A 22,636-nucleotide genomic window follows, 5' to 3' on the forward strand; every position below is an offset into this window, starting at 1 on the left:
AACAAATACATACTTGTTGGTCAAATTTTTCATGTTCTATGTAGTTTCTTGTTCATGAATCTACTGATTGGAATGTTTAGTTCCATTTCTTCTATAAACCATACCTATAAGATACTGTGCATGCTTCCCGATCAGGATGGTATTGTTAAAGTAAAACGTGAGCTTAAAGAACCTTGGAGAACTAATTTGCAAAGACACTTATAATTCCAGGAGTTTAGAATAGACACTGCAGAGAGCATGTGATTTCCAGCTGGATCATAAGGGAGCTCCACAGTTTAAAGGAAAAAAGGAGCTGTTAAGGAATTGGGGAAGGTAGAAGGGCCTTTGAGGGAGAGGAAACAATATATGGAAATCAGAAACAGATGAATCATGGAAGATATGCTTCAGGCACACTTTCCCAACATCCTTGGGAAATGTGGCCAAAGGATAGGTGCCTGAGAGAAACTGAACAGATAGGTATGATTTTAATCACCGTGCTCAATTTTTCAACAACTCCAACTTATGCATACTAGATCATCTAAGCTTTCTGAATATTCAGTTTATCTTTATGTCACTATGGTCAAATTTCTGAACAGGTTCATCTACCATACCTGCTTCCATACATGGGAAAAGAGAGAGGTCAAGAAAATCATCAACATAGACATTACTCTAGTCTATGGAATTGAGGCATACTTCACCAACCTCACCACTAGTGAACTGAGAAGATGCAAGACCTGTTTACCTGGGGCCAGGCAAGCATAAGGGTAAACTTCACCAGTCATCCTGCTGAAAACCTGTGATTGCAAAAAGGTGTTGCATAGCACCACGTAATGTTAGAAGGCTGATTTTCACCACCATGCTTTCCCTTAGGGATCACTCCTTACCTGACTTACTCATTTTTCATTATGAGCTCAAATGCCACCTATCCATAGACAGTGATCCCTGACCTCTATCTCATTGTCCCTTAGTCTGATAACAATACTCATTCTATGTCCTGCAATAACATACTTCTTGAATGTTATTTCATTCTGTCTTGGTAATGTATCTGTATCTGTAAGTGGATTGTAAGCTTCCTGGGGATCTTTATTTTCTGGACTCTATTTCTCCCAACAGTGTCTTCTGTAATGTAGTCGGTAGTTTTGCAGTAAGTGCTAATTTGTTCAGCTGAAGAAAGAAAAGTATGAATAAGAGGTTTTGCTATCCTGGAAGAGAAACAGTTGCATTTAGGAAACATGCTTTTAAAAATGATGGCAATATTTGTAAGTACATTTGGAAAGGGTCTAGTGTTCAGGCGCAAAGACATAAAGAAGGCTGGAAAGTAGGAACTTAAAGTTCAGAGAAATTGGGATGATTTACCATGAAAATGGAGAAAATTTGGCATAGTTAATAAGAGAATATAATTATGTACATCAAATGGTTAAATAAAGAAAGATTCGTAGCTGTCTCTAAGCTCTACTGAGGATGTAACTAAGAGGAATATAATTCAGTTTATTTAATTTTCTTCCACATATTTCTTCATATTAGAAAGAATATGAAGAAATTTATTCATCTACCATGTTTCTGTGTCACTCTGTAGAAACAAAGGGAGCAATAATACTTTACGGGCCATTAGAATTTTGTTAAGCTGGTATGTAAAAATGCACATTGGTCAGTGTCTGGGCCAGTGTTGTTAAGTCTAAATTTTATCTTAAAATTAGTCAGTGCTGACAATGCCTTTCAGAGATCTCCTAGACTGCCTTTATCTAATCCAGGCGTCCCCAAACTATGGCCCACCCGCGGGCCGCATGCGGCCCCCTGAGGCCATTTATCCGGCCCCCCGCCGCACTTCAGGAAGGGGCACCTCATTCATTGGTGGTCAGTGAGAGGAGCACAGTATGTGGCGGCCCTCCAACGGTCTGAGGGACAGTGAACTGGCCCCCTGTGTAAAAAGTTTGGGAACGCCTGATCTAATCTATTATGTGTGCTAGGCCCCTTGTATATGTGTTCTATACGTAAACGTGTTTAATAGACATGATTAGACTGGGCTTGGAGTGGCAGTGTTCTATCCAGATTATAGCGCTGGTTTAGATGAGGAAAAGAGAAAGCCAACAAAGGACCACATGCTTATCCACAACACAACAATGGGACCCTGAGAACCTTCTCCATCAATCAGAAGAAGCAGCTTGTTCTAGTTCTTAACAGCTAAGGAGAGTTGGCAAAGCAGATAGAACCATCCTTAATTAGACATTCAATCAGCCTGTATGTGTATCCGTCAAAGTAGATGTTACTTGAAAAAATCACTTAGACCATCATAACATGTAAGACATTTTTCATATTAGCATTACTTTTGTCTTACAGAGTGATAACTGCTAACAAATGCAGTTTCACTATTATAAAGAATGGGAGAATCCAGGCACGTTTGTGTGTGTGTGTGTGTGTGTGTGTGTGTGTGTGTGTGTGTATGTATGTATGTGTGTGTGTATGTGTGTGTGTTTATGCGAGAGAGAGAGAGAGAAAGAGAGAGAGAGAGAGAGCGAGAGAGAGAGAGAGAGAGAAACTGAATCTTTATTTGTTGTCAGAAGACAAAACTTCACAGCAGCAAAAGAGATAGACTCACCCCAGAGTTAGCTGAGTGCAGAAGAAAATCATTTAATGAATACTTTACCCTACTCTGGGGCCGATTTGCAACTCATCACTAAAGAGCTGTAGTGGGAAGGATGAGGAGAGAGAGAGGATTATTTCTTTCACTTCCGCAGTCTGTTGACCTCACTCTTTCCCTGAATAAGTGAGTCTGTGGTGGTGCCAGCATTCATGGTTTTCCACAAACTAAGTTATACAGAGAACCACAGCTATTTTCAGTAGAATCAGACCCCAGCTGAGTAGCATTCTGCCCTTTTTGCTTTTTTCCCAGAAGTGCAGAAATAAATACAAAATGACCTGAAACTAAGCATTAAGAACAAATGCACTTCTTCAGTTCTCTTTTTCCTCCCACGATCATATTAAGGATAACAACAACAACAGCAACACATTATTTCTCTCCTCATTCAAGACTCACTTAAGCAAAACATTTACTATCTGGATGATTAACCGATCATTTTTGGTTCTATCATGGCAATTAAAGTTACCACTCTGGTAATTATTCCTTTTGAATGGAAGTACAGCTACCTTTTTAGATGAGGATCTCAACAACCATCAAAAACAAATAAATACACACACACACACATATACAAAATAAAAACACCCTGGACTGATTAAATTAAAACAAAGGGAAATTAGCGTGAGATTCCTTCTTGATTGAATTACAGTTTTCAAAATGATGAATGTTATCCATGAATGTTTTAAGGTTCACTTTAATGCATATTTTATCAACTTTGAATGCATCACAAATTTCTCTTTTAATTTAGCCTTTTAAAAATAGTAAAATGAAAACTGTCTTGCCCAGATTTAATGGGATATTAGTTCTCTCCTCACATATTCTGTCTGGTCTTGTGAGAGTGACCCATTGTGCCTAAGTACAACAGTTTCTTTGCAGCACTGAATCTTAGACACTGAAGACAGCCTCTCTTCAATGGGGTTACTACAGGGGAAGAAAGAAAATTTCAGTGCCTCATAGAAGGGACAATCTAATCCTCTTTGCTGGTACATCTGCTGTGGCAGTTTTGCTCTGCAAATCAAAAGGCACCCCATTAATTAGAGTTCCTTTTCCTTTCATTTTTATTCAGCTTGTGAAATGTGACCAGTATTCACCAAAAAAAAAAAAAAAAAAAAAAAAGAAAGAAAAGAAAAAGAAAAAGAAAAAAATGTTTCAAGCCACTTTAGTCACAAATATCTACCCGAAGGGTGTGCACTTTGATTTGTTGTCTGATTTCCGCTTACTGTTCTTCCTCTAAATTTTTTTTTAAAAGAAGGAGCCCTTCTCCTTTGGCAGAGTGCGATACATTCAGAGAGCTTTACAAAACAAAGCTTTCAGCTCTGAGTCAGCAACAAACTCATCTTTGTTCATGTGGTTCTATTAAGGAAAGAAGGCCAATTTTATGCAGGTTTCTATGGCTGGCTTCACAAAGGCATCTCTCTGTGTGCAAGCTCTCTGGCAGGAACAGCCGACTCTGAGATCATCATTTCAGCAATCACCAGCTGCAATGACGATCAGAGAAAGAAAATCATAAACTGGTTTATATAGTGATTTTCCTGAGGAGACTGAACTATAGAGACTCACTGGTAGGCAATTAATAAAGACAGCTCATTGGCTATATTCACATGGACAGCCCAAGGCTTTCTCTACATTTTCCTTTATCTCTAAACATACTTTGATAGGATATTCATGTTATTTGTCTTGAGGAGGAAGCAAAGCTCATTTACATTTCCCTGGGTTTCCCTGGAAATTCCCAGGAATTCTTGTCCTCCGTTTGATGGTGTTTTACTGTGTTTGGGATTACATTAAACTGTAGTCTCACAGTGTGAGTTCAGGTATTTGTCATTTGTTTAATGATATAGTTAGGTCACTCTAAGATACCCATTTGGCCCATAGGGAGATTGCTTAAGACTTCTGGGATATATCAAAAACATTAAAAATAAACCAAATAGTTCCAAACTCCTGATGCAAGAACTTCAACAAAACACCAGAAGCATGACTTATTTGTCATGAAGTGGAACAGAATGAAGTTTGAAGACATGGATTAGTACAGCACAATCTGTGCTAGTGTTTCTTTAAGAGTGTTCCAAGATAGGTTCATTCATACTTTGATTTAAGAGAAAATTGTCATGTTTGAGTAGAAAATGCTAGTCTTAACAAAATGAAACTTATTTTAATTGCAGGAACTCTGAGAACCCTAAATATGCTAATGTTCATAGTCATTTTCTAAAAGAGATTCCTTCTAAACCCCCTACTGCTACAAGAGCATGTACTTGGACTAGTGCCCCAAAGATCCCACTTTAGGGAAATGCTGAGCAAAGCCAGTGGGGGACTGGCAACTGAAGACATCAAAAGCTCAGGTAGTCATGAACTGCGATGATGTTTGCTAGAGAAACTTCAGACATATTTGTTTCAATATGGATATATTAAATATTTATAGTTAGACGCTATCTGAGACTCGCTACTCAGAAATCAATTACAATGTAAAATGAGAGAGCAGTGTACCTTTCCTGCTGGCCCTGCCCCCAAATGTTGACTTTTTACAGGTAGAGCCTTAGGAAATCTGTTGGTTTATGGATACATAGGTTTTATGATTCTCATTTCAGAGGCTTTGCAGCATAGAGGAAGAGCCATGGTGGAATTTAAGTGAGAAACCTGGGCTAATTAAAGTACATGGAAACCTAGCAGTTACCATGCTGCTCTTTCTTGATTCACGGCTACCAATGAGAGATGCCAGATAATATATTTTTGCCATATGTTAAGTGTGATGTATTCTTTGTTGTTATATAAGATCTGCTAGGAAATACTTCTGTTCATCTTTTTTATTACTTCAAACAAGAAATACTTATTGAGTGCCTACTGTATACCAGATATAGTATAAATGAGACAGAACTGGTCCCTGTCCTCCTGGAACTTACTGACTAGAGGAGAGGAGAGAAAGGACTAATTTCTAGTCATACAGATGATTTATTCTTTTTATAAAAGTCACTGCTGTACATTTAGGACTGAGTGGGTGTGGCAGAAATTGCTGATATTTTGCAAGATTACTGTATTAGATTCATCCTGAAAGCTGCCTAGCCCAAGAGTGTCTGTCTTCTTCACAGGCATTAGGCTGATACTTTGCTATTGCAAATATCTTGCATTTGTGATGACTGTACTTTGGGATAGGCATTCATAATGGGCAAGGGTACATCCTTTGAATTATTTGTCTGGAATTCCTGAGCAACTGTTTCTGTTTTGCAGTGACTGATGAGTCATAGTTCAGATGAGATACAATCAGTGTGCCGATTGTTGCACAAAAACCAGGGTGATTTCTACTTTGGAATGCTTGATACAAGTCTAAACTTATCTGGAGTTAGGAAATAAATTCTAAAGGCACATGCCTTAGTACCTGATATACTACAGCACATAAAGGATCTTTTCGCACTCTTGAAGCAAGCTGGGGCTTGGTTTAAGGGTGTTTTTCTTGTGAAAGAGGGAATTGTGGAAATATTGTGGAGCAAGGAAGTGAGAGGGAAGCTATGACAAAATGGTTCTAATACTCACAAAAGTTATAATACAATTAAAAAAAAATTGTAATCTAGGCTTCTTTCTTCCCAGTTGGCCCTTGGTCTTTGGTCTTTCCCTTTCTCTTTCTACCTCTAGCTCCACCCTATAATTTTGGTGATTATATGTTTGTATGGACATGCCAGACCACCACATCCTAGCTCCATTCTCATTCCTACTTGGCTCTGGGGTGTGTACATCTGAAGTGAGGCCTGACCTTAGAGAGAGGAATCAAATGAAGAAGAGACTGTAGCCCTCAAAGCAGGCTTGTGGGCAGCTGGACAGAGAATTCTGAATACTTGGAGAACAAATGCATGTTCTGTAAGTGGGCTTTGACTCTAGATGTACATATTCCCTAGACCTGTAGACTTCCCATCTGGTGGTGAACTGTGTGAGGGTAGGAGACTGCTAGTACAGCTGGACGGAAGCCAACACAGGGCCCTCTAAAGCTTGTCGTCCAAGCCTGGTTCTCAGGAGGATGCCAGCTGGCTTTGCAGGCCTGGGTAAGGATTTGGTTTTTCAATTAACAGAGATGGGAAGTCACTGAAATAATTTGATTTGCATTTCCAGAAGCTCACTCTCACTGCTGTATGGAGAGTATCCTGGAAGAGAATAAGAGTGAAAGGAGGGAGCCAAGTTCAGAAGTGACTGTAGAGTTTTAGACAAGAGGATCATCTTTATGGATTGCTGTGAACATCTGTTAGTTACTGATGAAAAGATGCCTTCACGCTCTGTTTTAGTCAGGGTTCTCTAGAGGGGCAGAACTAACAGGATATATATGGATATGAAAAGGAGTTTATTAAGTAGTATTAACTCACACAATTACAAGGTCCCACAATAGGCCGTGTGTAAGCTGAAGAGCAAGGAAGCCAGTCCAAGTCCCGAAGCTGGAGAACTTGGAGTCCAACGTTCCAGGGCAAGAAGCATCCAGCATGGGAGAAAAACGCAGGCTGGGAGGCTAGGCCAGTTTAGCTTTTTTTTTAATCATCAACTCCTGCTTTTTATTTATTTAGTTTTTTCATGTTTTTCTGCCTGCTATATATTCTGGCTGTGCTGGCAGCTGATTAGATGGTGCCCACTCAGATTAAGGGTGAGTCTGCCTTCCCCAGCTCACTGGCTCAAATGTTAGTCTCCTTTGGCAACACCCTCACAGACATACCCAGGAACAATACTTTGCATCCTTCAATCCAATCAATTTGACACTCAGTATTGAGTCCACCACTTATCAATTTGAACCCATACACATATCCTGAAATCATATATAATCTTCAGAGAAAGACAATATAAAGTCATAATTATGCCTAACATAATGCAACTATCCTTCATACAACTGGAAATGCACCAATCCCCAACCCAAATGCTATTGCATAAAATTAACACTACTTAAAGGCTGATATGAAGTCAATAAATCTTATGTCACATGATAAAGGAAAAGGGAAATAAAATGAAGATATTTTCTTAGTACAAGTGTATATATGCACAAACCTGTTTTTAATAAAAGGAGGAGGGAATACTCATGACAGTTACAGTCCTTGGTTGCAGTCCAAGGCCTGCACTGGTCACATGGTCATAGCTGTTATTGATGACTATGTTCTTCTGCTACCCATTCTGTATTCCTTTTGCTTTCAGCAACACCTCAGCAGGTCATGGTTTTTTCCCTGGTGGAGTGACCCAAACCTTCATTCTTGAAGGGTCTGGACACCATTCTACCATTCTATCAATCCAGCTGCTTAAGAATGTTGGGGAACACTTTTAAAACTCTTAGGGAATGTAGAAAACAATTTCATCTGTGGAAGCAGGTCAAAGTGAGAACTAAAAGCTTCTACTTTCCCACTGCTTACCATCTACATTGAATGTAGCTCTATTATTTACTGTCTTCATTAACATAATTTTATTCTTTCACCATTTTTATTAATATAATTTTATTATTTTAGAAAACTCTTGCCCAGGAAGATAGTGGTTGTAAATAATGTTACTGTTTGCTCCAGGGACATCGTGGCAAAAGTTTTTTAAAAAAATGAACTTTATACTTAACTCTTCAAGACTCTTTGAAACCCTCTTCTAGAAAACATCTTGATTCATCCATGTCCCTGCAAAGGACATGGACTAATTCTTTTTTTTATGGTTGCAGACTGACAGAGGAACAGAAAACTAAACACTGCATCTCTCAATCATAAGGGGAGATGAACAATGAGAACACATGGACACAGGAAGGGGAACATCATACACTGGGGCCTGTTGGAGGTGGGGAGAGAGAGCATTAAGACAAACGCCTAATGCATGTGGGGATTAAAACTTAGATGGCGGGTTAATAGGAGCAGCAAACCACTATGGTGCACGTATACCTATATAATAAATTTGCACGTTTTGCACATGTATCCCAGAACTTAAAGTAAAATAATTTTTTCTTTTAAAAAAGAAAATGTCATCTTGCTGTGTTCACCAGTTCTAATCTTTAGATCATGAAACATACACAATTTCAGTCAAATACTTTACATTGAAAGACCATCTTAAACCAGTGTCAAGGTTTCATAAACCTTCCAACTTTGCTGGAATACTGAAAGACTAATAAACACTGCCAGGTAGTGTTCTTCTTTTTTTCTTTTTAACCTTATGAGGAGTAAACTCAGCTTTATCTCATAATCAGGCTCTTTTGGTAATATTTGTAGTGAACTAGCATTTGAAAATCTTGGAGGCCCACTGAGATGTTATCGAGACCTCACATTACTGCAGCCCAAGACCCTCAGTCTGAAAATATTTCACTCCTCTGAGGCCTCTTGAGTTTTTATCTTGCATTGAGACCTTGCATGTTTTTTTTCTTTTCCTTTGACTCCCAGATTTTTTAACTTTATTTCATCTTCTATGACAGATAAGTTTTTTAAAGTAACTCTTTCATTATCTAACCATATTTGAAAACTTTCTATTCTTGTTTGAAATCTGTCCTATGACTAGTCATACAAAATTTGCCTCTGTACATATAACTTTTGGTATGTGTCTGTAAATGTCAAGTGTATGAGGAAGAGGACAAGTGCAATTCCCATACATCTGCTCCTGAAGCTGCACTGCAGACTGAGACATTTAGGATTATATTCATGCCGGCTTCCTTTGGAAGGAATTTGCTTCAGGTGATAGGTCACTTAGTAAAACCTCATGGGAAATTTCCTTACTCATATTTTGCCTGGTTCCAGAAGACATCTCTTGTAAATATTTCCATCTTCTGTCATGTTTGTAATAGGAGCTGGTCTAGCCCTCAGGCCGGGACCCCAAGTAACAAGGTATACAAGCAACTATCTATTACCATGCTCTTATGGGTTCACCTCTTCCTAAATCTCTCTTTACTCCCCTTTTGACCAGACTCCTGCTTCTTGTACATATTTATGCTATCACTTAAATTTAGATAATTGCCTTCATAAATGGCACTGATTTCACCAAGGATAGCTTAGAATTACAGAGGTCACTTCACAGACTTTTAAAAAGAAATCAAGGTAATTTTTATTGCAGATATTAAATACTAAGAAATAATTATACTGCATTTTAAATTCTACAACAATGATGTGAACTTGGCATTTTTATTGTTGTAAGAGCCTTTAACATGAAGTCTAGCCTCTTAAATTTTTAAGTATATACAATACAGTATTATTAACCGACATATAGACCAGTGGGACAGAATAGAGCACAGAAATAAATCCATGCATATAGGATCAACTGATATTCAACAAGAGTGCCAAGAATACACAATGGAGACAGAATAGTCTGTTTAACAAATGGTATTGAGAAAATTAGACAAACATATCCAAAATAATGAAATTGAACCCTTTTCATAAACAAAACTAAATTCAAAATGGAATAAAGATGTCAATGAAAACTAAGGTATAAAAACTTCTATAAGAAAACATAGGAAAAAATCTTCATGACAGTAATCAGGGTAATTTCTTAGACAAGACACCAAAAGCACAGGCAACAAAAGCAAAAATAAAGTGTGACTACATCAAACTAAAAACATGCATAGCAAGAAAACCATCAAAACAGTGAAAAGGCAATGTACAGAATAGAAGAAAATATTTGCAAACTAGATATCTGATGAGGGGCTAATATTCAAATTATAAAAGGGACTCCTACAACTCCTATAACTCAATAGCAAAGAAATAAATAACCATATTAAAAAATGGCCAAAGGACTAGAAGACACATTTTTTTTCAAAGAAGAAATACAAATACCAGCAGATAGGAAATGTGAAATTTTGTTATGATCAAAATTGTTAATTTAAGAGGCATCTTAGAACAAAAAAGGAAGAAATCCCAAATGTCTGATTGTGTGCATTTTTGATTGGCATACAAATTTATGCAGAAGAAATTCAGATTCTCAAATTGCTTCCATAAGCAATTAATTGGCCAAGGCCAAAGAGAACTGTAAAGAACTTTAAATTATCTCTCACATATTTTCCTCTAAATCACAATTTATAATGTAAATTCTTTAACTACTTCCATCTTATGTTTCTCAATTTCTCTCTTACTTTATTTCTCCCTCCAATTTTTGTTCTCTTTCCCTTCCAGTCACCCAGAAACAATCCTCCCTAAATTCAGTTACTTCTGAAAAGTAAACTGCTCTCAGAATAGAAAAATCCCTTGAGGCTGATTTTAAAATATGATCTCTCTTTGAATTGACAGTCACAGTTAAAGACTTTTCAAAATCCATATAGGATTGAAAAAAATTGCAGAGAAATTTAGAATTGTTGTAGGAATGTGTAATTCAAGGGTCCCAAATTTATATCAGTTAGATCATATGATGGTAACAGCATTAGATGCAGATGATTGAATGGAAAAGGCAGAATGGGAAAATCCTGAGGGTATCTTAAAACACCTCAGAGTTTATAGGAAACCAAAGGGATTTGCAGGGATTTACAGATGTTAGACAAAGTCTTTGGAGGTTATCTCTAAAATCTTGCCAGTGAAAATGAACAGACTCTAACCCAGCTCTACAAGGAAAGGAAGATGAGTTCAGAAACTTTAAGAGATGGACTCTTAAGCACTCTTAGCATTCAAATTACACCTCACACAGGTGTAATTTGAGGTCTCTACTTTTTATAAACGGCCTTAAGACTGAAATAAAGGATTTGATATATATATATATAAAAACTAGAATGGAAAATAGTTCCACTGTCTTATATCCAGTATCTGAATATTTTGAAAAAAAAAATCTTTTAATAGAAATAAAATCAGGATTAAAATAAAGTGATGGCATTAATTTATTTATATAAATTAATAAATTATGACTAGATGCTCCTATCTCAGTCATTAAACCCTGCAGGAGGGAGTTTCATGACAAACATATTTTAAAAGACAGGTAAAGTAAAACAGGTAGGTACTTTCAATCTTTTTGAAAAATTATTTTTACATTAAATTTTATTTATTTAATTTTATTTTGTTAGAGACAGAGTCTCACTCTGAAGCCCAGGCTGGAGTGCAGTGGTGCAATCATAGCTCATTGCAGCCTCCAACTCCTGGGCTCAAGTGATCCTCCCACCTCAGCCTCCAGAGTAGCTATACCCTCACTCTTATAAGAAATAGTTTATTTACATATTAAAGGAGAGCCTTAAAATTTTTTTTATTGATATGGGCGTATGGTAAGTGGAATAATATTCCCCTAAAGATGTCTACACCTTAATCCCTGGAACTCATGAATATGTTATCTTACATGGCAAAGAGGAACTTCACAGATTACAGGGTAAAGAACTTGAGATGTAGAGATTATCCTGGATTATCTGGGTGAGTTTGACATAATCTCATAAACTTTATAAACAGAATTTTCTCTGGCTGGAAACAGAGGAGAGACAACACAGCAAAGAAGTTCAGAGAAATTTGAAGGTTGAAGACTCAGCCGTACTTACTGGCTTTGATGATGGAGGAAGGGGGTCACAGCCAAGAAGTGCTGAAAAAGTGGTGGCTTCTGAATGTTTGAGAATGACCTAAAGCTCACAGCCAGCAAGAAAATGGGAGCCACACTCTTACAAGCATGTAGAACTGAGTCTAAAAACAACCTACATGAGCTTGTAAACAGATTTACCTCCAGAACTTCCAGTAAAGAATATAGCCCTGCCAACCGGTTGATTTTAACCTTACAAAATTGAGAGCACATAAGCAGCTGGGTTGCACTGTGCCTGGACTTCTAACAAAACTGTGAGATAATAAATGGGTGCTGTTTTAAGCCTTTAAGTAGCAACAGGAACTGTATACAGGGTACTAAATATCAACCCTAAACCCTACTGCTGGCATATAGCCCTCTGTCAGAGTCAGCAAACTACCTGATAGGTACACATCTTAATAACCTTCAGAAGTTTCCCACATCCTAGCTTGTAGCTGTTATTCTTGGACCTTTAACCAAGGAACATACTTTCCTCTTTCATGACAAAACCCCTACTGACTCGTTGGCATGAACTTACTGTACTAATGAAACTGCCAGATTAAAAGTTCTTCCCAAGATTTCTTCCTGGAAATCCCCGATCACTTGGCTATTTCCTCTGCTAGTAACAAGGTTATAGCTAATTTGAACATGGGTGCACTTCTTTCTAATGAAGCTCAAATGGAATATAGTGATGAGATTAAAATTAAAAAAAAAAAAGAAAGAAAGAAAGGAGTCATCATACTCTCTAGCAGTTCTTGCAGCATCCATCTCCTCCCAGTAAAAAATCTTTGTCAGTGGGGCATACAGGTCATTGAAGACCTCAGGTTCATAAATAGAATAGAGATTCTCCACTTCCCTGTTGTACCAACCCCATGCTATTTTGCCTTTGGTTCTTCCTGAGCCTACATATTTTATAATTGTAGCATTATGTTTCCCTTTCTTTTTTAAGATAAAGAGAGTCAATACTTGTTTGCTTTTTTTTCCTAAGAAAATTAGCACTACAGCTAGACTGCTCTTCCCAAAAAGTTTAAGGAAGCACTTTTCAACTTTTACAAGTCTTCAGCGAGAACATCAACATTAAATTTTTCTGAGTCTACTCCTACCTTATATGTGAGTGATTTTTGTTATATTTTAAAGATGAGGCGCGATCTAAGATGGATTTCATCTATCTACTTACTGTTTTAACTTAATTCAACCATTGTGGAAGACAGTGTGGCGATTCCTCAAGGACCTAAAAATAGAAATCCCATTTGACCCAGCAATCCCATTACTGGGTATATATCCAAAGGATTATAAATCATTCTACTACAAGGACACGTGCACACGAATGTTCATTGCAGCACTGTTTACAATAGCAAAGACCTGGAACCAACCCAAATGCCCAACGATGATAGACTGGATAGGGAAAATGTGGTACATATACACCATGGAATATTATGCAGCCATCAAAAACGATGAGTTCACGTCCTTTATAGGGACATGGATGAACCTGGAAACCATCATTCTCAGCAAACTGACACAAGAGCAGAAAATCAAACACCGTATATTCTCGCTCATAGGCGGGTGTTGAACAATGAGAACACATGGACACAGGGAGGGGAGCACTACACACTGGGGTCTGTTGGGGGGAAATGGGGGAGGGTCGGGGGGTGGGGAGGTGGGAAGAGATAGCATGGGGAGAAATGACAGATACAGGTGAGGGGACGGAAGGCAGCAAAGCACACTGCCATGTGTGTACCTATGCAACAATCTTGCATGTTCATCACATGTACCCCAAAACCTAAAAGGCAATAAAAAAAAAAAAAGAAAAAAAAAAAAAAAAAAAAAAAAGAAGGGCATAGGTTTCCAAAAAAGAGTTTTACTTTTGTCAAAATAATGTCTAGTCCCAGGGCATGACTTACTTCAATGAGATAAATTCCCTATTCATGATAGACTACAAGGAGTTCAAAAGTTTCCCGGGTCAGTAGTTAAGAAACAAATAAAAGGATTCCTGAATTTGCTACTGCTAGCAATGTGTTTCCAACATTTTCTGAAATTGCCAGACTTCTATTTTGACTTAACTAAATCTTAAGCAACTGGATCTAAACATGAGCAGACTTTTTTTTAGGATTAACTCTTTAATGACTTCCCACCCTGGAATACCCAATGTTCATAAACCTTATACCTATTTATACGTAAATGATATGGATAAGCCCCTAGTGTTCTGATTCAACTTCATAGAAAATATCAAACCAATAGTCTCTTTCCTGTCACAGTGGCAAGAGCCTACTCACTGATTCTAAGGACAGTTGCCACAGCTAAACTAATAGAGGCTTCTACCAACTTAGTTTTGGGTCTTCCTTATAAATGATAGTTCACCATTCTGTATAATCTTTTCTGATCACTGAAAACACACAACATTTATCAGCATGTAAGCTTATATCCTATGAAATTCTTTTATTTTCTCCCTCACAAATTTCACTAATTGTTGAAATACTTCAAATATTGCTATTCTCTACCTACCTGAAAAAAGAAAATGCAATGACTCTCTAACCTCTGTTTGCTAACTATACATGTTCTGAATAGATTTATTATAACTTCCTTTAGAAAGTTCAGACTTAATCTTGTACATTGATGGGTCATAGCTTAAGGCAAGTTATTCTGTAATGTCTCTGCCAATGGCAAAATCTGCCCACATGGGAGAATTATGTGCAATCTCCGGGGCTTATGATTTGCTAAAGATAGGAGGTTAACATAAACATTAAGAGAAGATATGTGGATGTGGTTTTGGATTGTCCATAACTTTGTAATGCTTTGAAGGCAAAGAAGATTCTTGATTTCAGAAGGAACCTTGATTAAGAATAATTCGCACAGTAAAGAACTTTTGAGTGTTCCAATACTTTCTAAGGAGGTAGCTATTAGGTTGGTGCAAAAGTAGTTGCAGTTTATGCCATTACTTTCCATGGCAAAAACCACAACTACTTTTGCACCAAGCTAATATATTAAAAGTAGAAATTCATTCAAAATTGGGTAACATGGAAGCTTAAGGGAAAGGCCTGGGTGATCATTATGTCAGACAAGCAGGATTCTGAAGCTCCCTAACCCTCCTGAGATTAAATGTTTGGAGATGCCCAAAGTCAAATATTGGCTGTAGAGTTAGAAGTACTGGGAGAAATATGACTATAAATTTTCTGAGGATATCCTGATAATCTTAGAATAGCTGCCTCATAGCATCAGAGGACTTAAAGTGGAAACTTGGAAAAATTTTACAGGAAATTATCCACAATAGCAAGGACAAATTGGCTACTGTACTTAATCAACATTAATGGGACAAGTTTACTGTCAACGAAGTTCCAATCTCCATGAAACAAAGAAAGAATGAACAAAGCTCTAAAACTCTAATTAGCAAAATTCTCAGAAGTTCCCAAACTTCTAAGGCCTAGGATATTGTCACTGAGATCAAATCCTTCTGAGATTCAGTGACTCCTCTGCTATGAGTTAGTAACAAGTTGATCCATATTTTGTCAAATATCATCTGCAGTTCTGGACTCTACCTATTAAAAGCAGACATGGCCAAATATTATAGGTAATTCATAGATCATATCCAGTTTCCTTATCAACAAGTTTGACCAGCCTTTTCTCACATAATTCTAAGCAATCCTTGAGTGATCTAAAATCTTTTGGAAAGAGCCCCATTGGAAGGACACAGGGCAAAGGTCATACAGAAGCACTAAATTGGAATGGGGGTTCACTACTAGGACAATAGTAAAACTCCATGGAGTTGGTCCCTGGATTTATGTTTCTCATAAACTTTGACTGAATCACTGGAACATAGCCCTTACCAGAGACCTCAAGCTGAGAATTCTTGAGATACCTCCAGAAACAGTCAATTTCTAGCAGGAGATAACTTCCATTAGAGATCTTTGAACTAAAGATGACAAAATATTACATAAGTTGCAGCCAGCTTCTCCTGAGGATCCACAGGAAAAGACTATGGATTATCATGCTTCATACTGCATTATTTTGTTCTTTAGTTTCCTAGATATTTTGTTTCCTTGTTTGCTTTTTGCTTAAGGTTATCTTTACATTATCAATAAGGCCCCTATTTCTAATTTTACTATTCACGTGTCTAGTCACTCCAATGTATGAGTTCTATACCTGACTGCAATTTACTAGTTAGCTAAAGCACATGTTTAAAGTAACAGAAAGCCCACTTTCCATAAGCAGCCTCACAGCTTTCCTTGGTACTAAATCCTTATAATGAATTCTTTGTTTTCCTGGGCAACTATATTCAACTATTAGCTAACTTTGTAGATTAAAAAAGAAACAAAACAAAGCAGTATTACAATAGGCCAGACAACAGGAAATCTAGAACTCTATATCACATTGTTATTTAAAAAGAAGGTTTTCGTTTCCACAGAAGCAACAAGTAGAGATCCTCTGTTGAAGATGGATGGCTTTTGAAACTAAGCTTACATAAAAATAGAATTTAAAAGCAGACTAGGGTACAGATGACATATATTTAGAGGTTAATACTTTCAAAGATCTTCCAAGTAAACACTGTTTTTTTCTTTTGCATTAGCTCTACTTAAGGATCTCCACACTGCAAACTTCACTGCCTTGTCCTAGACCATTCTTGACAAGTGAAGCTAAAATATTACAATAGTATTTGTCAATCCTTTGGTGCTAGATTGTCCAAGAATAGACCATTGACTGGCTTCCAATGACTGGTATTGCATATATGTACACAAACCTACTGGTTTCTTCCTGTCAACTGGACAGGAATTTGGTATATTAATAATCTGATCCCTATTTTCAAGATACTCTCTGAAACATCCAGGGTCCATTTTGGCCTATCAGTTTGCTCTTTCAGAAAAAAAAAATTACCATATGCTTTAAACATAGGCCTGAAAAGCAGAAATAAACCTGAATACTATGGTTGCTAGAAGAGCAGCAGAGCAGAAAGTGCCACCAAGGAAGTGTCACCTAGGACATTCATGAAATTGGACTGGGACTCCTTTTGAACAGATAAAATATTGCCCTCTTGAGAGTGAGTGGATGCTGTTTTGGGGAAGGAATGTTAGGCTCACACCTCTGCAGATCTCTTTGTTGTTGTTTATCTTACTAATCTTACATTTGAGAAGTGAACAAACCATAAGTTATATAAACCTATATCTAGCACTGTGGACTGTGTGGATTGGGGCTAAGATCTATTTTCTCAAATTGGGTACTCTGGGCTGATAAGTGAACAGCAAACTATAATCATAGTCCTCTTGTATTAATCTGGTTATAGTGTTAAAATGTGTGTTCTCTTTCATTTTGAATATTATTATTTGTTATTTCAGAGTGAAACATCACACTTTATTTCTTCTGAGTATCTACATTCAATTGCTTTGACTAAATTAACACACACACACACACACACACACACACACATACACACACACACACACATGCAAATACATATGGTTTGTGGTGACAAGTTCTCTAAGACAGTGGGAAAAATGACCTAAATATGCACAGGCAAGATTCAGCCTCCAGAGGGTGTGCAGGGGTAGGTAGAGGGTGTCTAATCCCAGGGCAATGAAGTCTTAGAGCTGAAGCCCATCTCCTCCTTTTTAATAGGAAATGATAACCCAAAGCATCTGTGTTTGTCTGATGTGCTAGCTTGTGGTCCTGTCAAATCCAGAAACCAGGCATCCCAATTCCCTGTCCACTGCCCTCAGCCTGAGGCCCTTCATCCTTCCTCCTAGCACCCTCTGAGGGGAACAGGGACCTAGGTATCTTCACTAAAGTCCAGAATAGGTCAGTATTGGGGGAAATAAAGATTTGAGGTTTTAATTCCTCATATAATAGAGCAAATCAGTTCTATTTCCCCAGTTCTAATCATAGAGTATCGTTCCAGATTCAGTTAAGAATTTGCCGGAGAACAGAAAGTCCCAGCTGACAATCTGTGCATTGCTCAGCTGTATCTTCTCATCAGCATGCCAGCATTTTCTACTAGAGCTCAGCATCTGCATTATTCACTCACATAAATGCTTAGCATAGGTGATGGACAGGAAAGACAGGAAATGGAAGGACACAGGGCAAAGGTCATACAGGAGCACTAAATTGGAATGGGGGTACTTTTCCAAGTACAAAATTAAGACCTACATTAAGACCACTTCTATGCAGATGTTCAGTTAGAGGGCTCAATGGCTACACCAGGTGCCTACACTGGAGCTTCCTTGGCACAAGATCCCCATTCAAGGCACAGCTGCACTTCTGCATCCTCATGTCGGGCAGGCTGACCACCTGGGGCCTGGTCACTCCTCCCTCCTTGATGCGGATGATCATGGGCAGCAAGGCAGTCTTCGAGGCCATGCATTGTCCTCGTCCCAGAAACAGACACTTGAAGGTCAGGGTCTCCAGGAGCTGCTGGCAGGTGCCCACACACTTGTAAGCCAGAAAGCCTGGGGGCTCCAGCACCCAGATCTCGGCCCACTTCATCACCCGCAAGTCAATGTATATCTCCTGGTGGCAGCAGTGGCAGCCCTCAGTCACTGGTGCTTCAGGGTCAGAGTTGCCCTGAGCTGCATAGTCCCTGAGGTTCAGGGTGTGCAGCTCCAGCTGGGGTTCCCCACTCCCGTTGGCACCCCCTGCAAGCCCAAGTGGACCAGCTGTGGGCACCAGACGACAGAGGGCCCAGGTATTCCCTCTGTGCCAACACCTGTAGCAGCAATGGCTCAGACTCCAAATCTTCACCAATACCCTGATATTGTCGCTTCCCTTCCAGGATGCTACTAAAACTGTCTCATGATTTTTCTCTGCCTTCATATGGTACGAATACACACAGGTTTATCATATCCACAGGAGATATATATATATATATATATATATATATATACATATACATATATATATACATATATGTAAATTTGTGTACATATATTTATATACACAAGTATTCACACAAATTTTATATATATATACACACACATAGACACACATACACGAATTTAGTGAGCCATTATTTGATGAAAGTTTGTTTTTGAATATCAAAGTTTTTGACACTTGTCACTTGTGCCATCTTTAAGTTGAACAATAATTTTCTAAGTTAGGGTTTCTAGAAACCCACTTCATATCATCAACCTACTAAAATCTAACACAGAAACACATTCAATAATAGCTTAATTGTACATTTTTAAATAACTTAGTATAATTGGATTGTTTGTAACACAAAGGATAAATGCTAGAGGGGATGGTACCCCATTCTCCATGATGTACCTGTTTCACATTGCATGCCTGTGTCAAAACATCCCATTTACCCCGTAAATACATATACCTAGTATGTACCCACATGAATTAAAAACAAAATTTTTAAAGATTTAAAAAACACACTTAAAAATATAAAGTCCTTATAACATCTTGTAAGAATGTATGAAATCCATAAACGCAAATACAATATAAAGCTATATTTAAAATATTCCCTCCTGGGGTTTATATTTACCATTACAATGTACATTTTAAATGTTCAGTTTGACTATTATGTTTTTAATTAGAAAATTTGGACAATTTTGGGGCAGAGTGGTAGCTCTTAACATTATAAGTCAAAGTTGACCTTAATAATAAATTTTAGATGCTTTTCTGAACATGATGTTGCTACCACTCATTTACCTATATTTATATCTTGAGAACTATAGTCATTATTTAATTTTTTAAAATTATTTGGCTAAGAATTGATTTAGCATGTATCATGGGTCCTCATGGCACTATGCATTGTGGACACAAAGCAAGTAAGACTTGGTTTCTACCTTCGATCAGCTTACACTCCACGGAGGAAAGCAGCTCAGTAATTAAGGGTTTGAAGTGTGTTGAGTGCTAAGATGGAGCTACTTATGGAGCTCTATAACATACATGATGAATTTATCCAGTCTGAGACATGACAAAAACTTCCCAAATAAGATGAAGTGAGAAGTGAGCTCTGACAGATTGGTAGTAATTACACAAGAGTTCAAGAATTTAGCTAGACAGAGCTTCTCAAGGCTTAAAGTACATAGGAAGTACCTAGGAATTTTGTTAAAATGCAGCTTTTCAGTCAGTAAGTATGAGGCAAGGACTAAGACTCCCACTTCCAACAAACCCTCAGATGATGTCAGCAATTCTGGTCTAGGTAACACTTTAAATAGCAAGAGGTTGGAGGGAAGCTTCTTAAGATAATTTACCATAAATCATTAATTCTTGAAATTTCCCAGCAGCCAATTTTTAGTATTTATCCTTTTGTAAATTGGAGTATAGCTTATTTGTAGTAAAGCACACAAATATTAAGTGCAATGAATTTTTGTGCAGACCCCCCCCCCAACACACACACGGGAGGGGGAGAGAGAGAGAGAAACAGAGACTGAGAGATCTCAATTTATCCACTATCTAGATAAAGATAAAGAACATTTTCAGCATGTTGTATCAGTTTCCTAAGGTCCCCAAACAGTTAATAATTCCACAAATGTAACCACTATTTTGTTCTCTATCAAAATAGATTAGTTTTACCTGTTTTGAACTTCACCTAGATGGATGTGCACAGTATACATTATTTTGTGTTTGATGTTTACTCAACACATCTGTGAGATTCATCAATGTTGTGTTTAACAGTAGCCTACACTTATTCACTGCTGTGCAAAAGCAAATTAGTATTGACTGTATACTTCATATACTAAAATCTATTCCTACCAATCATACTACAATGTTTATCCATTCCCTTCTTGATGGACATTTGATCGATGCCAATATCAAGTTATTAGGAATAAAGCTTCCATGAACACCCCTGTGTTTATCTTTTGGTAGACATGAGTGCTCATCTCTGCTACAGTAGTTCAGTTGCCAAGTCATAGAGTAAGCATACATTTAGCTGTGTAAATACTGACAGAAATTTCTCCAGAATGGTTGTACATTTTATAGTCCCACCAGAAATGGATAAAACTTCTAGTTATTCCACATCTGAGCCAACAGTTGGTATTGTTTTTCCTTTGTTTTTAACCAAGTTGAAGGGGTAGATACTATTCCATCTCAATTTTAATTTGAACTTTTCTGATTACTATTAATATTGAACTTTTTTATGTTTATGCAAACCTGCATCAATACAAACTATGGACAAAAATCTGTAAGAAAAAGCTAATGATGATAAAGCAAAAGCCATTTTCAACAAAAAAACATTCAAATAATACAGAATTAGAGAAAAAGGAATAGCAGCAAGTGAATGCTGTAATTGACTAGAGGATATGCTGATGATACACTAATAATAACATTATTCTACTAGAAAATTTCAAGAATCTCAACTATCTGAAGGGATGTGCCAGTGATAATCTTATAACATTGTCAAGACAGGCATCTTAACAAAATGTTGCAGTAAGACCTTTAGAAAATATTTCTAACAGGGTAATCTTGATTCATGAGTAGAAAACATTAATAAGCCTTAATAATTCAAAGGTCTTCAAAATAGTGAAGAGATCCTTCATGTCAGTCTTGGAAGATGCTGATCTAAGGGTTGGCTCCCAAAAGGAAAACCACTGGGATATTTTCTCAAAGGATATATTTATTAATGTGCTTTCAATATCTACATAAATACTCCCTTTGGAAAAAAAATCTCAAGTTATCCAATAATAATATATGTTTAGAACATATTAGCTATTTGTATCCCAAATACAATATTAAGAATGACACAGTTTTATATTCAAAGGGTTTATTCAAAACATTGTACAAAGAAAATAATAATAAGTATACTCTCAGCTACTATGCACTAGTTCTTACTGTCTAACAGATCCTGGGAAGGTCTTGTTCAATGAGAAATACACAAGAATGCACCTGCCTATGTGTTATTCTCTTGAGAGGCGAGATTTTCCAAAAGCTACAAAAGTATTAACAATACATTTGAATAAGAAATTTTTTTACTCATTGAATTATTTCCTTAAAAGTGCTGTAAGCGTCATAGCTTGTCATTTAACAAAGACAGCTTCACATTATTTTAAATTTGCTTTAAAATTGCCAAAATTGAGGCAAATGAAAATTTTACTTAAAAGAAAAATAAGCTCAACAACCTTTTAAATAAGCCATATTGAAGTACCCAAAAGTTTCTTAATGAGCTTCAAGAGAGTTGTCTAAAGTGAATTGCAATACTTTCAGGAGCAAGAAATAGAACCATGTGAGTCAAACTCCAAGTTTCAGGGTCCACCCTGGCTAGTGTTCCTAAAGCCAAATGTAAATATCAAATCAAAATCCATTTTCATTATCCCCATGAGATAATCCCTGACAACAGCCTAGCATTACTATCTTTTGCTCCCTGAAGATTCAATATCTCCCAATGAATAGTGTGTTTAAATTAGCTATTTATGATCAGAACATAAACTTTTGATCTAACCCATTTTGTAAAATTGTAGGTACTAGAGAAAGACAGTGCAGGTTTGGATGAAACTGGGCTATCTGACAAGGTGCCCTATGGTTCTCTAGACAAAAGACATAAGGGAATTTTGTTTTGTTTTACTTATGCAGTCTGAAATATCTTTAGAAAATCCTTCTTTTTGGCAAGAGCAGATATCCTGACTGGCTTCACAGGAACTTCTGGAAGCAGGAAAACCTTTCCAATAACTT

General features: G+C 37.3%; 1 long non-coding RNA gene and 1 pseudogene across 1 annotated transcript in view; one reads left to right on the plus strand and one right to left on the minus strand.

Annotated features, from left to right (window-relative positions):
• Positions 1-22,636, plus strand: part of LOC141580171 (uncharacterized) — a 202,579-nt gene that overhangs the window by 88,931 nt on the left and 91,012 nt on the right. The window lies entirely within an intron of this gene.
• LOC101038699 (left-right determination factor 2 pseudogene) overlaps positions 18,215-22,636 on the minus strand; it is a 36,734-nt pseudogene continuing 32,312 nt past the window's right edge.

The sequence above is a fragment of the Saimiri boliviensis genome, chromosome 10 (assembly GCF_048565385.1).
Source record: "Saimiri boliviensis isolate mSaiBol1 chromosome 10, mSaiBol1.pri, whole genome shotgun sequence".
Lineage (NCBI taxonomy): Eukaryota > Metazoa > Chordata > Mammalia > Primates > Cebidae > Saimiri > Saimiri boliviensis.